At 33.4% G+C, this 6000-nt stretch overlaps 1 protein-coding gene across 1 annotated transcript in view; it reads right to left on the reverse strand.

The window, feature by feature from the left end:
• Positions 1 to 2385, reverse strand: part of LOC119641027 (probable serine/threonine-protein kinase mps1) — a 43408-nt gene extending 41023 nt beyond the window's left edge. The window contains exon 1 of the mRNA XM_038039442.1: positions 1740 to 2385. The gene's annotated coding sequence lies outside the window, so the exon portion shown is untranslated. The remainder of the gene's footprint in view (positions 1 to 1739) is intronic.
• Between the last annotated feature and the right edge of the window lie 3615 nt (positions 2386 to 6000).

The following is a 6000-nucleotide window of genomic DNA, read 5'->3' on the forward strand; positions in this document are numbered from 1 at the left end:
CGAATATATGTATATATATGTATATGTAGTGCGAACCTTCCTTTTAATTCAAAATATTAACTCCCGCGTGCATTTCGTGTCAAAAATAATTTTGGCCACCATAGTACATAATACGATATTTTAAAGCACTATAGTACATACCAGACATCGGAGTACATTAATGCAAATGAAACATGTGACGAAAAGATATTTCGATATAAATCGCATTTTCTCCATAGACTGCAAACACTGTGGGAAACACAAACGATAAGATAAGTTGGCAATGCCAACGGTTTACAAACAACACGAGATCAGTATTCCCTTCTCGTTCCTCTTACCATATCGAACACTCACCCCTACAGAAAGTTATCTTTCTCTGCATTAAAGTAGATTTAACGGCAACACCGATATAGTAAGGCTGATACCAGTGACATAAGTTCTATTGTCCTATACTGTTACTGTCACGATTTACTTTATTTGATCGGGTGCTTTCTCTGTCTGACCGAACCAATTTATTATAGAGGCGGTACTGTAATTCGTCATGTACCGCGATACCTACGCTGCACTTTTCAAGTCTTTCATGTGCACCCTTGTTTTTTGTCAAAGTCTAAATCTGCTCTATTTCTTCGCTGTCTTCCCAGTTATGCTACCATGGTTTTCCTGTTCCTTTTTTGATGTCATCTATTGCGAAGAATTATGTAGATCGTCGCAAAAACTCACGCCCTGTGGACTTCAAATCTACTCTTGTTTCTTTCATAATCGAAATTACTAGCATAATACAAGCTTTTATGCTTTGTGATGTTCCCCTCCCAAATGAATTTATTGCCGACATATACACTGTCGTGCTTTTCGACTTTTTCTCTCACATAACTAGGAAAAGAATTGAATTAGTGAAGACTTTAAATCTATATGCCGAGCAACACGTATTTCCATCAATTCTTGGTGACATCGATGCGGTAGAGAGAAGAGTATAACGTAATAAAGAGGCAAGCAATTTTATTCGTCCACTTGAAATGACAATTGGATATGTGTTCTCCTTAGGATATTCTTGGGAAATTAGTTCCTAACAAAAGTTGTGAAAATAAAAAAAGATCTATCTCTTTAAGGAATCTTATTTTTAACCAAAATTCCAGATTTTATGTCTAATATTTCGTGCACACATACACATGACTGTTAACTTAAATTGCATTCTCGAAAATTGAAATAAAATATTTTCTGGGCACATTTATGAAATAATTTTTCATATGCATCACCGAAAGATGAGAGGTATATTCATTTTGGCAAAAAATTTGAAACGGCCAGACGGAAAGCTCGGAAAGATCAGCATCAAATTTTGAATTGATTTGTTCGTCTATCTCCTGATAAAGCATTTTGCTTTAAATTTTCCGAAAACATTAAAAGTTCTTATACGCAAGCTGGTAGTCAGATCCAAAGCGGTCAAAAAACACGACTACCGTACAATATTAGTTGAGGTGACGTTTTCGTTACGATTAAACTTTACATTTGCATTGTTTCGGTGACCTTGCAGAACCTGCATAAAAATAGAAAAAATCAACCACGCCTACTTAATATTACAGAAAATTGAAATTCCTTTCTTCTCTCGAAAAGTTTATAGCAGGCAGAAGGAAGCTTCGGGAACATCAACGCACCAAACGGTGATCCAGTCGCGGCGTAATATAATTATTTTTTGCTTTGTTCTTCAATGCTCCCTTCTCTCAAAGTTAATTTTAATCAAAGAATCAAGTCGTCATAATACTTACCGAAAAAGAAATTTCTAAGGTAAATTAAATTCCATAATTGAACCAATTGAACCAATGCGAGCAATCGTTGAATGGAAAACTTATGGATTAATAATAAAGTGAAAGTGTTTTCCTTTCTAAGTGCATAGAAAATATATTCCATACATTGTTTACTTTTCCCACTTAACATAAATTAAAATCGTGTACTATTGTTGTTTTGTTAAAAAGCGATTTTAGAAAAAAATACAAATGAATTAAGCGCAACACAATGACAATAACAATATATACATAATGGCAGTTTTTCACACTCGCACAATAATGAAGAAAAACAAATAACACCGTAATACGACCGTAAACAAGTGATTTGATTAAAATGCAAATGAGCTCGTTTTTCCGTAATTCTCCTTCTTCCGTTTATCAATTTAGACAAGAATAATAATAACTGCTATGTTAATCATAAAAATTTAAATTCCAAATGAGTTTTTCTTTCCTTTTTTTTTTTTGTTGTTTACGGTTTATTAAGTTTTCCGTTAAAAGGGCACGAGATGATGTGTCAAGTCGAAGAAAACGATTTTTTATTTCTTCTCACATAATCACTACTTGTTTTTATTACAAAAGATTATTTTTAATTTTTTTTTTTTTGTTTACCGACGCTATGATAATTTCTAACCTATAACATATTTACTCCTTTGATTACTTTATCTTTTTTTCATATTTTCTTCTTCTATTATTTACGTAACAATTTATGCTTTTGGTATTTTATTTTTTTGTTTTTTTTTTTTAATGGTAAATTTTATAGTAATTTCTTATTTTTTTTATTTTTGCTAATATTATTGACACTATATATATATTTTTTTTTTGCGCAATAACGTATAATACCGTTTTCGGTTTGAAACGTAATAATAGTTTAATGGCAAACTACCAATATTTAAAGTCTCCCGTTAGAAAAATCATCAACTACAACAATCATGGCTACGTGAGTGAATGAATATGCTTAGCATCTGCGAAGTTTGCAAGCGAGTCATAGTCGGACTCAACATAACACAAAACAACTGCTTCTGTATCAAGGAAATGCTGCTGGCTGTTCACGTGGCTCTTTTCTCAAGGGATGAAAAATCAACTTTTATCCGCCAAATTCATTCATAACAACGATGCGAGATATAAGATATAGATATAAGATCTTGTCTTGTCATCTTTTATTTTAGTTAACATTCGTTATTGCCTTGCCTTAAGCTTTTCAGAGAGTAATTTATTTGAAAGCTTACTCTTCTTTGTTAAGAGAACGTTATCACATAAACGCACATGCGTTTTAATTCTACACATACGTATTATCTCTACACTTAACAAATGCACACGTGTATGTAAATTTTCACCGGGAACATAAGACCTGTTGAATGTTTAATGTTGACAATTTGAAGGTTAACCGAGTTAACTTCAAAGTTAAATATTCATATATACAAGTATATACAAGTATATTGACGACCTTAACAAGAAATACACTAAGTAAGGTGTCTATCAATACCTTCGTTATTTAGTGAAATTTTAAAGGGTTTTTGTTGAAAATTTTTATTTTTTTACTTTTTTTGAAACAGAAATAAACTAAAAATAATATTCGATGTTTTTACCTGTCGAAAGTCGAAAAGGCAATTGAATTGAATATCGAATTAACGAAAAGATTTGTCTGATCGACAAACTGTAAATGTGTTCTTACTAGATACTATGTAGATACTTTGGATACACGATGATATCATTTATGTCTTTCGTACCGTATGGACCGGCTCCTGTTAGCAACTGCAAAGTTTTCCGACTGTAAATAAGCAAAAATATTATAGTGGACAATGGCCACCGCCGCCATCACCGTTAAACAGCCTACTCCACTACCCTTAATACAGTTATTTTATGAGAAGTTATATCGGAAGTGGTCGAAAACGAGGTCCATTCCAAACCGTTTTATTCTTTCTTGCGCCAAAAGACGTGGGTGTGTCAAATTTTACCAGAATGTCTTAGAAACTGAAGCCTATAGGGTAAGCATAAAAATAAAAGGCGGACAGACAGCCAGACGAGCAGACAAACCCATATCGATTCAGAATCACTGCCGGGACAATCTGTCGTTTTAATAAAAGTTGGATCCGTTTCAAGTCGTTCCCGGGTGTTGTACACATTCGCACAAACTTAATAAAGACTTGTACCCAAAGTGCGGGGCATAAAGAAAGGAAAAAAGCGAGAGAGAGAGAGAGAGAGGAAGAGAGATAGGCATATGAAATACTTCGGTTTCGTACTTTTCGTAAGTTTCTTACTTTTCGTAAGTTTATTACTTTTAGTTACTTACTCACTACTGAAGGTTGGAGGTATAATCAGAGACGCCACAATATGTACATATTCACGAGCAGCATCAAATTCTGAATCGATTAAAGTATTTCCGGCTGTACGTCCGTGTAGTGTCTGCTGCAAACATTTTGCTAGCCGCTATCGATTTCGAATTCGACAGTAACATTGGAAGTTCTTGCACGCAAGTTGGTATTAAAAACGCGCCAAATAGGTCGAAGAACACGCCTACAGTACGATGTAAACTGAGAACACCTCTGCTTTCCAAAAGCGATAAAAAATTAGTCTTTTTGCTTATTACTCATAAACCATAGCAGATAAACCTATAAATATTTGAAAGTATATTCCCTGAGCGATGCTTTAATATTTGTAGAAACTTGGGGAAAATTGACCCACTATGATAAATTTAATTTTTTTTTCATGTCCGTCTGTCCAGTTATCTGTCAGTGCCCACAAATTTACAAAAGAATTTAAAAATGATCCAAACCTTTGTCTCCCGTGTGTTTTTTGCTTTTTACTTATGAAGTACGACACAAACACGGTATAAATTTTCAGTTTTATATTGCAAATAAAAAAAATCCAGCCACGCCCATACACTGTTATAGATTATGAAAGTTTATTTTTTAGCTTTTTTTCAGTCTTCTTTAGGATAACTGTGATGGGTATAAAAGATTCGATAAGGACCGAATATAATCTTCTTATTTGTTAGGAGTTCGTTTTGCGGAATGTGTAAATTCTTAATATCGCCATAAGCAGTAGACGACATCCTCCAAAGAAGAAAAATTATATGAAGCAGCGAAATATAGTTTTATTTATTCATTTATTTATTCATTTATACATGAAATTCAACTACAGGAAATTACAGCCGAATTCATTACATGTTAATAGAAAATCTTATACTACTAATTTTAAAACTAGTATACAATAGAAAAAAGGAAGAATAATAATAAGCAAGTAAGTTTACAATAAATTAAAAAGTTAAAAGTAATAATTCATGTATAAATAAACAAAAGAAGAGAAAAAAAAGAAAAAACATGTGTCAGAAGCACACCCGCAACAAGAACAGGTCCAGGTTGCAAGTGAACCCCTAAACCATTGCAAACATGCATAAGCTTGACAACTAACACGTTAACAACATAATATTGTTTTAAATAAGAAATGAGATATTAAGAATGGAATGTTATAATAATTATAAGACATTTAAGACATAGGTAAATCGCGCATATTAAGTAAAGTTGCTTTAATAGACTTTAAAGAGTCCGATAATGGGAATAAGTGATAGACGTCATTTATGTCCTTGCAAACAACTCTGATCGGGTTAAACAGCTCATAAATATATTTACATTGACTAAGCTTAACCAAGATAAAGTGCTTGGAGAAGCGGTTAGAAGCATTAAAGCTTATCTCACCAAGTAATGTGGGCGAGTCAATTGCACTATTTATTACTTTGATTACGAAGGAAACGCCAAGAACAAATCTACGTTTCTCGAGAGACGGTAAGGGCAACAGAAGCAATCTATTTTCATAGGGGGGAAGACAGGCAATCGGATCCCAACCCAAATTCCTAAGGGCAAACAGCAAGAATTGCTTTTGAACAGATTCAATTGAATCAACATAGCACTTATAATAATAATGATAGTTGAGGGAGTTAAATCTATGCCTTGCCGCCGAGTAAACGAAATAGTCGAAAACAGAGCCACTTTTCGAATATTTTTTGAAAAGCGTGTTTTTCCTAACCTTAAAATATTTAATTGTCTTATTAAACCACGGGGGACACCTGCTTCGAGATCGGGATTGCTTGACCCGAACAGATGCAGAAATAGCTAGATTTCATGTATTGTAGAACGATGACTGTAAGCTTTCAATACTTCCAGTTGAAAAATCAATCATAATATGTGAAAGATGAGATTTTAGCATTGAAACATTATTTGAAAAAGTTGACTTGGGAAGGTTGCAG

The sequence above is a fragment of the Glossina fuscipes genome, unplaced genomic scaffold, assembly GCF_014805625.2.
Source record: "Glossina fuscipes isolate IAEA_lab_2018 unplaced genomic scaffold, Yale_Gfus_2 133, whole genome shotgun sequence".
Taxonomy (NCBI): Eukaryota; Metazoa; Arthropoda; class Insecta; order Diptera; family Glossinidae; genus Glossina; species Glossina fuscipes.